Source organism: Nannospalax galili, unplaced genomic scaffold (genome assembly GCF_000622305.1).
Source record: "Nannospalax galili isolate Female #2095 unplaced genomic scaffold, S.galili_v1.0 scaffold32, whole genome shotgun sequence".
Lineage (NCBI taxonomy): Eukaryota > Metazoa > Chordata > Mammalia > Rodentia > Spalacidae > Nannospalax > Nannospalax galili.
This window is the reverse complement of record NW_008335297.1, coordinates 1673942-1685319: the sequence shown is the minus strand read 5'-3', so window position 1 is coordinate 1685319 and position 11378 is coordinate 1673942. Positions and strand designations below refer to the sequence as shown.

Sequence of the window (11378 nt, the reverse complement as noted above, 5' to 3'; positions counted from 1 at the left end):
GAGTTTGGGCCTCCATACATAGTCCCACCTACCTGAGTGATGGAAAAATTACAGCTTTAGGAAATTAACGCACTTACCCCAAAGCTCAGGGCCAGACAGTGGTGGAGCCAGAGCAGAGGCAGTGTGGTGTTCTCCTTATAACCATGTCCTTACCAACCTTTCACCTGCCCTTAAATTTGCAGTGCTTCTTTAAGAAAAGAAATGAAGAATGGTGGATGGTGGCTCACGCCTTTAATCCCAGAGGGAGAGGCAAGTGAATCTTTGTGAGTTCCAGGCCAGCTGGGGCTACAGGGAGACCCTGTCTCAAAAAGACCAAAAGAAACAAAAAAACAAAACAAAACAAAAACAAAAACAAAAAAGAAACGAAGGAAGAGAGAATGGCTTGTACTTCTGACCCCTGTCTGTTTCCCTCCAGATTGGGCGGGGGGGCGGATTCTACAGAGCATTGTTGTTTTTGGACTTGCAGGCTCAGTGGCCTTTACCTTCACCTAGGAGGAAGTGGTGTACAAGCTAATACCTCAGACGGGAAATGTGTGCCCAGAAGACTATAGCTCCATTGTGTGCGGCTGGATGCCTTCCATGGGCTTTGTTTATGGGACAGATTGTTTTTGCAAAGTTGTTTGCTCCGGTAAGTGTTCAAGCTCTTGAGGCCCCCGGGCCATTCGTTGGACAGGGTCAAATTTACGGGTAGCTCAGAGCCTGGGCAGGAAAGGTCTACAGAGGAGTTAGATCCCAGGGGAGACTTCTGGAGCTCCCTCAAAAAAGCCAAACCTGCTCTTATTTGATTTTTAAAATTGATGTGCTACGGTGTTGATTTTTCCCTCCCTCTTGGCTGTGGGTGTCGGTATTTTTGCGTTACCATCCACATTCCTCGGCAGTTCACCTCTGCACACTTCCATATGTGTTACTAGGATTTTGCATTTTCTTTGGTTTTCCCAAGTCTTCCTGCCAGAAGTGTCATGCACCTAGTAGCCAAGCTCTCCTGCACCCATTTGTTCCAAATCAGTGAGCAGATGGGCCTGCATGAAGGATAAGGTGAACATTCCCCACTCAGGGGCCAGGGTGCATTTCTCCTCTGGTGGTCTGGCGCTGTGGTCCTCTGACGGGGACACATTGTGTCTGGCTCACAGAGCGGATGCCAGCTGCTAACATGTGTTCCTTCCTCATTGTTCTGTCTTCCCACCCACCCACTCCGCCAGCCAGACTACCCCATCTCCCAGCATTTCCCACTGTTCCCAAACCTCAAGAATTTAAGCCAGGAGGTCTAGGAAGGACAGATGCAAAAATGAGAAGTGTTGGGTGTCTTACCTTCTCAGAGCCTCTGCTTTCTCCACTGCACATGGAATAAGGCCATCCTGCTTCCTGAGGGCATTGCAGCAGTCAGGGACACCACAAGCTAAACATGCAGCACTTAGTGAGGCACTCAGTAAGTGGCTGGAAAGGTAGCTCAGCATACAGCATATCTTAGCATACCCAGGCCATGAGTTCAATTCCAGCACATAACAACAACAATATAAGTTCCTCTCATTTCCTGAATACCACCTTGGGCCAGACCTTCAGCCTTATATCCAACAATACATAGTTGAGTGCAAACTACAACGAACAGACTAGTATTTGGAGTGCACTGATAAAAAATAGACACCTAGACCCACCTGGGAGTGTCTGGGAAGGCTTCCTGGAGGAGGTGGTATCTAGACTGAGACAAAAATGGAGTCTCCCTCTGGTATTTAGGTGATTCTACCAAGAGCAATTCAGAGTTTTGACAGACACCATTTGGTATTCATGACTCTTGAAGTGCCTGGCAAAGTCCTCATTCATTCATTCATTCATTCACTTATTCAACCAGTCTACAAAGTGTCAGTAAACACCCTTAGTGACATGAGACGCCTGGAATGTTCACATGAGGCCAGTCTGTCACTTTCCAGTCACTCAGGTCCCAGACAACTTCAAGCATTACCCATGTCGGTGTTCATGGGAAGATAGCTGGGCTGGAGAGGGACAGGTTGTGAGGTCTTGTGTCTAACATGTGACCTTCCTGTGTCTAACACATGACTTTCCTGATGTCCTGAGTCTTACACATGAACTTTGTGAGGTCCTGCATCTAACAGGTGACCTTTCTCATGGTCCTTCTTGTTCTGTCACTTATCTTCATAATGCTTCAGAATGACTTTTGTTCCCATTTTAAATCAAGGACATTGAAGTGCAGGAAGTGTGTTAGTCAGACTTCTGATCACCATGACACTGGCTCACGGTCTCAGTCAGTGGTCATCCGGCTCTATGATCTGTGGTACAACAGAACACCATAGCAGAAAGAGTGTGTGTGAGAGCAACATTGTTCATCTTGTGGTAGTCAGGAAACAAGAGAGACAGAGAAAGAGAGAAACAGACAGAGAGAGGGAGAGACAGAGACAAAGAATGAGAGGATATGGAATATTTGGAATATGGCTATAGGCATAGAGCCCCCCAAGCACCCCTCCATAACCTACTTCCTTTCCAGCTAGACCTTACCATCTAATATTTCTAGAACTTCTCAAAATAGCACCAGCAGCTAGTGGGACCACACCTTCACCAACCTAAGGGAGACAGTGCATATTCAAGCCACAACAGGGATGGTGTGTAGTCTCCATAACACCTCTGCTTTGCCTGTTTGCAAACTCCAGAGGAAGAAGGAACCCACCATAACAGGGTCAAAGGTGAGTACATGGCCTCTCTGCAGCCCAGATGTGTGCAGCAAAGGCTGCTCCTGGATGCCCCATACCTGCCCTGACCTTCCACCCAGGCTTCACCCATGACTGAGTCTTAGTCAAGAGGTACTGGAACTAGCAAGTGAGTGGTGTCTCCAGGTATCACCCAAAGACTCCATCATCTAAGAATTCCCTCTCTCTCCTCTGCCTCTCCAACAGGATGGAAAGAAACCCAATGTGTCAGGATACTGGTCTGTTAGGCTCTGTGGCAGTATGTCCTTTGCCCATGGTCACTTTCCCAGAAGGCTTCAGTTGTTGAATCTGTAACTTCTGGACTCCTGGACGGTAAGCAGTCAGCTCAGACCACTCCAGGCCACTCCCTGCCCACCAGCCCTGCTTTCCATGCTGGATTTTCCCCTGGGAAATCACTGTCACTTCCTTTTGGCCCCTGGTCACCTCCAATCAGCTCTTGGCCTCAGGGCCATCTCACTTCTTCCACAACTCCTGTTAGGCTTGCTTCCTACCACCATCAGCTCCTGTCCATATCCCTCCATATCATACATGGAATCTTCTGGAAACTTCCAAGCCCTTCCTCTGCCTAAACAGTGTATGCCAGTTTTATGTGAACATTGTCTCTTTCCAGAATTTCCTGTGGTAAATGATGTGAAATCTTCTCAGTTGTTGGCTTTTCCACACCTCTCTTAACAATACTGTACTAACACCTCTGCCCAAGTAGGTATCTGAAGAATGGCTGCTTCCTGCCTCTCCCTCTCTCTTCAACACTCTGCACTCCATTGGGAAGTGGAGAGGGAGATGCACTGGGGAGATAGCCCAGTCAGTAAAGTACTTGCCTTACATAAAGACCTGAGTTCAAATCCCAGAACTCATGTTAAAAAACCAGGGGTGTTGGTGTGTTCTTATAATCCCAGCACTGGGGAGACAGAGACAAGAGGATCTCTGGGGCTTGCTGGCCAGCCAGTCTAGCCAACTCAATAAGCTTCAAGACCTTGAGAGACCCTGCCACAAAAAACAAGATGATTAGCACCTGAGGAATGACAACTTGAGGTTGACTTCTGACTGCCACATGCATGTACACATATGTGTACAGGCAAACCTCTACATGCACACACAGCTGATGTGTGTGTGTGTGTGTGTGTGTGTGTGTGTATGAGAGAGAGAGAGAGAGAGAGAGAGAGAGAGAGAGAGAGAGACTGTAATTGGGAACAGACCAAAAGAATAGGGAGAGAACAGGTTCTGAAATCAAGTTTCTTGAATTCATACTTTACCTCCACCAACTAGAAATTGTATGACCTCTAGCAACTCACTTAAACTGTCTGAACCTCAGTTTGCCCAGCTGTAAAATGGGGTTGATACTAACCTCTAAGTCATAAACCTGTGAGAAATAAATGAAATCATGTGGCTGGGCCACTAACACTATATCTGGAGGCCAATAACATCTGGGTGCAGCTTTATTCAGGGCACATGTTCCTAAGCACTTGCCCAAATAAAAGCGAGGAGGATCACATTCAAATCATCTGGCTGGGGAGAGGGGAGAGGTGACTTTACCACCAAGCCATCTCATCAACCCAAAAGCAAGTCTTTTACTAAGAAGTAAGGGAAATGAGTACTGTTGAGTAGGTACCTAAACAGTGACCTTAACCACAGTTGGTAAAGTGGTGTCAGCATAGTGCCAGGTGTAGAGCAAATTCTGGAAAATATTAGTTACTAACATAATCAAAATTTGAACTAGTGTCCATTTGGTTGCAAGGCAATTAGGGAAGAAAGGCTATGAAGTCCTTTGGAATCACCAAAAGGAATCATTTCTTTTTCTTGTTCTGTTTTAAGACAGGTCTTGTGTATCTCAAGTTGACCTTGAACTCTCTATGTAGTCAAGGAAGACTTTGAAGGACCCTGCCTTCACTTTCCAAGTTCTGGGATTCCAGGCACATGCCACCACACTGGGGTTATGTGGTGCTTGGTGCTAGGCAGCCATTCTACCGACTGACCTACACCCCAGCCCAACAAATTGTAATAATTTTTCTCCAGCTGTCTATTGCCTGCCAGATACGTATCTACCGAGTACATTAGTATGTACTTAATAAAGACCTTCTTGAATGAATGAATGAATGAATGAATGAATGAGCAAACCTCTTGGGCTCTGGGGAGCTACAGCTTCCACCACAGAGTTAGTTGACGCTCTGTCCCTGTAACTCTCACTGCCTCTCTGAGGCACTAGTGGAGCGCCAGGTACAATGCCTAGCTCTGCACTCCCCACGGTGCATGACAGCATAAGCACATATTGGGTTTCATTCCAGCATTTCTTGGCCTGTGCGTGCAATGTGCCAGGTTCTGTGCACCCTAGCCTTTTGTGCAATGTCTTCCTCCCTCCCCATCCCCCAAAGGCAGGCGGTAATCCAGCACTTGGAAATGGTGTGAATTTCTCCTAACTGCCATGGTCATGTTTCTTAATCGATAGCCTGACTTGTCAGCACCAAGTAAACACAGCTCAGATCTGAAGAGAAGGAGGATGCCAAAGCGAACTGCTGCAAGGTCTTCCCCAGGTAAGTGAATTAGATCATTAAGTCAACAGGCAGGAGCGGTTCTCTGAGCGGTGACTACGTGCAAGGCATTGCTCTAGGTGCTGCGTACACAGTGACTCCTTTAATCCTTGCACTCTTTAAGGTCTGGTGATGATCCCTATTTTATACACAAGGGAACCAGAGAACAGATAGGTTATTTGACTTGATCGTGAGTCAGCCCTGTGCTCAGGGGATGCAGATGAGGTGGTGAATAAGACTCAGGTGGCTTCCTCCCTCATGGCTGTTAAGAGTACAGTAGAGAAAGTACAGGAAGGATGGGGAGAGGAGGCTTAGTGGGGACAGGGGTATACCTGGGTAGAAGAACAGTGTTTTACAGTCATAAGGTAACTGTGCATGACAACATCTAGTTGTATGTTTAAAAATATTTAGTGGAGAGACTGCAGAGATGGCTCAGCGGTTAAGAGCACTGACTGCTCTTGCAGAGGATTCGGGTTCGATTCCCAGCACCCGAATGGCGGCTACAAACCATCCTTAACTTCAGTTCCAGGAGAATCTGAAGCCCTCTTCTGACCTCCGCGGCACTGCACGACACAGGTGCACTCACATACATGCAGGCAATACACTCAGATACATAAAATAAAAATAATAAATAAAATATTTATTTAAAATTAGGGCTGGAGAGATGGCTCAGCGGTTAAGAGCACTGACTGCTCTTGCAGAAGACCCGGGTTCGAATCCCAGCACCTACATGGCAGCTAACAACTGTCCGTAACTCCAGTCCCAGGGGATCCGACAGCCTCTTCTGTCCTCCATGGGCATTGCACGACACGGGCACACTCCCCTATGTGCAGCCAATACACGCATACACATAAAATAAAAATAACAAACAAATTTTTTAAAAAATTTAGTGGAGAGGATTTTGAATATTCCTAACAGGAAGAAATGATAAAAGTTGGCAGTGATGGATGGCTGTGTCAATAATCCTGACCTGATTATTGCACGTTGTGTATACCTGTGGCAGTGTCACTCTGAACGCATAAATAGGTACAATTGCTATGTATCAACTAAAATTTATATAACTATATATGAACAGCAAGAAGTAAAAGTCACAATATGATTTCAAATAGCATTTCAGTTAGGGATGCTTTGGGCCGCAAGGATCAGAATGTCTGTTGATACTGGTATGGCCTCTTAGAGCTTGTTTTTCCCTCAGGAGAAGAAAGTAAGAGGATGTTGTGCTGAACACCATTCAGTATCACCTTTGTAGTCAGCAGGAAAGGGAGAAAGGAGGAAGAGGAAGGAGAGGAAGGAGCTGAAGGAGGAAGGGAGGAAGAAGGAAAGGAGGAAGGGGAGGAAGGAGAAAAAGGGGGGAAGAGGAGCAAGGGTAGAGAGGAAGAGAAGGGCTCAGTGCCATGTCTGGAGTGCTGGCAGACTCCTCACTGGCCATCAGCCACCTCTGTCCAGATGGTCACTAAGGAGAAGGGCCCTGACAGTGAAAATGTGCTACAGGAGATATCACACAGGGTGATGGGACCGTTTCTGTGTCAGGTGAACAAGAAAGCAGATGTCGAACTGAGACCTGGTGACTGGGACCCAGCCCTGCTACAAAGGTCTGGACTGAGTTCTCTGCATAGAGCAGGCATGATGTGAGGACCTTCATTTGGAAATGAGCAAGATGTCTCTTAGCAAGAGGGTAGTGCAAGGCAGCTGAAGTCAAAAACAAGAAGCAAAACAAGGCCACAGAGGGGGACAGGAGCTGGGCTGCACAGTGGCTTTGGGGTACAATAGTTCGAATCTTATTTGGATTTAAGTAGTGGGAAGGACCTAGAGGCTTTTAATGGAAGAATGGTGAAATCTAATTCATGATTTAAAAAGATTTGGGGGACAGAAGAGCTGCTTTGAGAATCATGAGGTTTAAGGAACGATAACTAGAGGTAAAGGAGTCACTTTCCCCAGCTCCTGCCTCTTGGGTTTGTCTTCTCCCTCTTGGGAACCCTCATTCCTCTTTTCACATTAGGGTGTTAAGACAACTCCTAGACAGCTGGCCTGCGTCCTGCTCACCCCAGGACCTCACACAACGCCAGGCATGTGGTGGCCTCACTTGCTAAGCACGTCTTGAGCCGAACTGGAGAGAAGCAAGTCACTCTGCTCCAGAATCCCCCACCAGCTGCTTCTTGTTCCACCCATGGTTCCGGCTAGCCTGGCAGCTCTCAGTCGGGTGACTTTGCCTTCCTTCCAGGGGACATTTGGCAGTGTCCAAACACCCATTTCATAGTCATTACTAGAAAGAAGCAAGGATGCTGTCAACCTATAAAGGGTAGGGGCCAGCTGCTGGTGGGTTTTTATCCCCCGTAACAAGCCATAGAACACCCCTGGGACACTGAAAACCTGGCTTCAGGTGCCATCAGTGCTGAACTTTGGGAAAACCTGAATTGGCTCTACATGCCCACTCTGCCATTGCCCGAACAGTTTCCTCTAAATTGACTCATATTTTTATTAATACCTGTCAGTTGCGCCAAAAAATGGATCTCATTGTGACTTTTAAAATATCTTATTCTTTTTATTTTATGTATATGAGTGTATTGCCTGAGTGTATGTAAGCACACCCGCGTCATGCAATGCAGACAGAAGAGGGCATCGGATGGATCCCCTGGAACCGGAGTTACAGACAGTTGTTAGCCACTATGTGGGTGCTAGGATTCAAACCCGGGTCCTCTGCAAGAGCAGTCAGTGCTGTTAGCTGTTGAGCCATCTCTCCAGCCCCTCATTGTAACATTTTCCATTCATAAGTATAATATGTTTTGATTCTATTCACTTCCTTTATTACCCTCTCTTAATATAGCTCTCCAAAGGAGTTCACCTTTTAAATGAAGAAGAAAGAAGGAAAGAAAGAAAAGAGAGAGAAAAGGAAGGAAGGGTGAAGACTGGAGCTCAATGGCAGAGCATTTGCCTAGCGTGTGCGGACCCCTGCGTCCCATTCCTAGCAGCACAAAAATAAATAAATAAATAAAATAACAGATAAAATAAAACCAAAACAAAATCATGTATTACTCTCCTAATTAAGAAACCATCCAGGTGTGGTGGTACATGCCTTTCATCTTAGTTCTTGGGAGGCAGCAGCCTTATTGGGACAATTGGCAAACTCTGGATGTGGACTTTACGTTAGGTAATGGTGTGGTACTGATACTACGCTTCCTGAAGCTGGTGACCATGTTGTGGTTGGGCACAGGTTGCCTTTGATCTTAAGGAACACATGGAGCATGTGAGAGTGGTTTGTGGAGCAACAGCCATTGCATTGGTTGATAATGAAAATGTAGTGATGTGAGAGAGCTGGGAAAGATTAATTCAGGGGACACTGCCTCAACCGAAGGACAGAAAGCAAGTGGAGCGAAGGAGGGATGTTCTTGCTATGACTGTGTGTGCAGGTGACCAGGGGCCTCTGGTGGCTGGGCAGGTGGCTGCGTCTCTTCAGTCTTACAAGACTACTATCTCCGAGACTGAGTTTCCAGCTGTGAGGCATGTGAGCAGGTGTCAGCCCACCCTCTGAGGTCTCTAAATGGCACTGACTAGACTTGCCACCCCACCCTTCTTCCCAGTCTTGAGGAAATTCCGATGCCAACACAAAGAGGTCATCAAATTCCTAGAACTTTACATTCTCAGGTCACCCAGGGCTCCATTTCCTTGTCTCCAAGGACTTCTTGTCCTACCTCTGACACTTGTATCTTACTTGTCTTCCCACTCACAGGAATTCAGGCTCTTGGAGTGACTTACAACACATGCACACACAAAGACAGAGACACAAACGTATCCAGACACGCAGGAGACAAAGACACACCCAAGCATACAGACATAGCAACACATACAGACTCAGAGATGGGCCATGTACCCACACACAGCAGTCGCACACATAGATAAACTTGCATGAACATATATGCACACAGCTGGTATATACACAGGCTTAGGATTCCTTCCTAAGTCAGCCTAGGACTTACTGTTCATGGTGTTGGGTAGCATATCTCCTCAAATATGTTGCTATGGTTTGGATGGGGTTTGAGTTTGTCACCCAAAGGTTCATATGCTGGAAGCTTGGTCCCCCGAAAAATCAATGTTGAGGTGGAGGGACCTTTAAGAGGTGGGGCCTAGTGGGAAGCAGTTAGGTTGTTGGTTGGATTCCTCTTGGAAGTTATTAATTAGTTCTAGCAGGAACCCAGTTAGTTCCTAAGAAAGGAAGTTTTTATAAAAAGAGCAAAGCTGGGGGTTGGGGGTACTCAGCAGATGGCTCAGTCAGTAAAGTGCTTGCCATGCAGGCATGAGGATCCAGCACACATGTAAAAATCCAGGCACATGCTTGTAATCCCGACCCTGGGGGGCAGGGGGCCAGGGACAGGAAGATCCCTGGGCCTGCTGACCAGCAACCCTAGCCTTCTTGGTGAGTTCCAGGTTCAGTGAGAGACTGCAACTCAAAAATAAAGTGGAAAGCAGCTGAGGTCAGTATCTGGCCTCCACACACATATGTGGAGAGAGAGAGAGAGAGAGAGAGAGAGAGAGAGAGAGAAAGGCTGGCCCCAGTATCTCCAAATCTTCCTGTCTCACAACATGACTGCTGTCTCCCTATTGAACACACTCCCATCATGATGCCCTCCATCTCATGTAGTAGAGTCAGAGGGGCTCTCACCAGAGGCCAAACAAATGGAGCTGCGTGATCCAAAACTATGAACTAAACTCTTTTCCTTATAAAGCTCCCAGATTCTGATATTTACTTATAGCAACAGAAAAATGAACTAAGATATACACTTAAACTTTTCTTGACTCAGAGATTCATTCACACTGTTCCTCTGCCTGATGACCTCCTTGCTGAATTCCTTCATGGCATTTGTCTTAGCTCGCAATGATTTTTTGGTTTTTTTTTTGTTTTTGTTTTTTTTTTTGGTCTTTTTGATACAGGGTCTCCCTATAGCCCCAGCTGACCTGGAACTCACAGAAATCCGCCTGCCTCTGCCTCCCAAGTGCTAGGACTAAAAAGCATGTGCCACCACACCCAGCTGTACTATACTTTTTTTTTTTTTTTTGGTCTTTTTGATACAGGGTCTCCCTATAGCCCCAGCTGACCTGGAACTCCCAGAAATCCGCCTGCCTCTGCCTCCCAAGTGCTGGGATTAAAGGCATGCACCACCACGTCCGGCCTATGTACTATACTTTTTAAAAGATTTTATTTGTGTGTGTGCACCATGTGTGCTGGTGCTCATTGAGGCCAGAAGAGGGTGTTCTAGGAGCCCCTAGAACTGGAGTTATAGGCAGTTGTGAGCCACCTACTGTCGGTGCTGGGAACTAAACTCTGGCCCTCTGTAAGAGCAGCAAGCACTCTTGACCATTGTGTTTTCTTTAGTAAGTTTTCTGGGGACCAGAAATATGTCATGTTCAACTTCATATCCCCAGAGCTCAGCACACTGCTAAGTCAGTAGTGGTGAATGATGATCCCCTTCAAAGCTTCCGCATGAGGAATAGATTGCCCTAGAGGGCCTTACTTGTTTGTTATTGTTGGTGGTGTTTTGTTTTGGTTTTCTGTGATTTGGGTCTTAGTTTTTCGTGACAAAGTCATACATCTTATGATGTAGCCCAGGCCAGTCTCACACTTGCAGCCCTCCTGAGTGCTAGGATTATAGGCCTGCTCCACTGTGCCCAGCTAAAGTCTTACTTTCTATACCAGCTTTAGAATATATGATTTTCAAGTTCACATCACTCCTAGGAAAGTAGAGAAATGTCCTTATTGAATCATATGGGGAGGTGGGAGAAAGTCAGCAGGCCTCACACTTGCTAGGCAAGTGTTCTACCATTGAGATATGTCCCCAGTCTTTGGTATAGCTTATTAATGGTGATTTTACTCAAATCACTTGATTAATATGGTGCCCGTTTGATTTTTGTTGTTGTTATTTTGAGTCAGGGTCTCCCTGTGACCCCAACTCACCTGGAACTCACTATGTAGACCAGGCCTCAGTCTCACAGAGATCTCCCTGCCTCTGCCTCCCCAGTGCTGGGATTAAAGGTATGTGCCACCACACCCAGCTTCTGGTTGATTTTTTTTTTACCCACTGTAATTAATATCTTGGAGTCAATAACTTGAAACAGTCTTATTTCTCCTCAAAGTTTTGCTCAC

At 46.4% G+C, this 11378-nt stretch overlaps 1 long non-coding RNA gene across 1 annotated transcript; it reads left to right on the top strand.

Annotated features, from left to right (window-relative positions):
* The first annotated feature begins 512 nt into the window (after nucleotides 1-512).
* LOC103731561 lies at nucleotides 513-8208 on the top strand. Its single transcript, XR_607147.3, has 4 exons — nucleotides 513-628; nucleotides 2904-3029; nucleotides 5161-5245; nucleotides 8067-8208. It is a non-coding gene; the product is annotated as an uncharacterized LOC103731561 (long non-coding RNA).
* Nucleotides 8209-11378: the final 3170 nt, after the last annotated feature.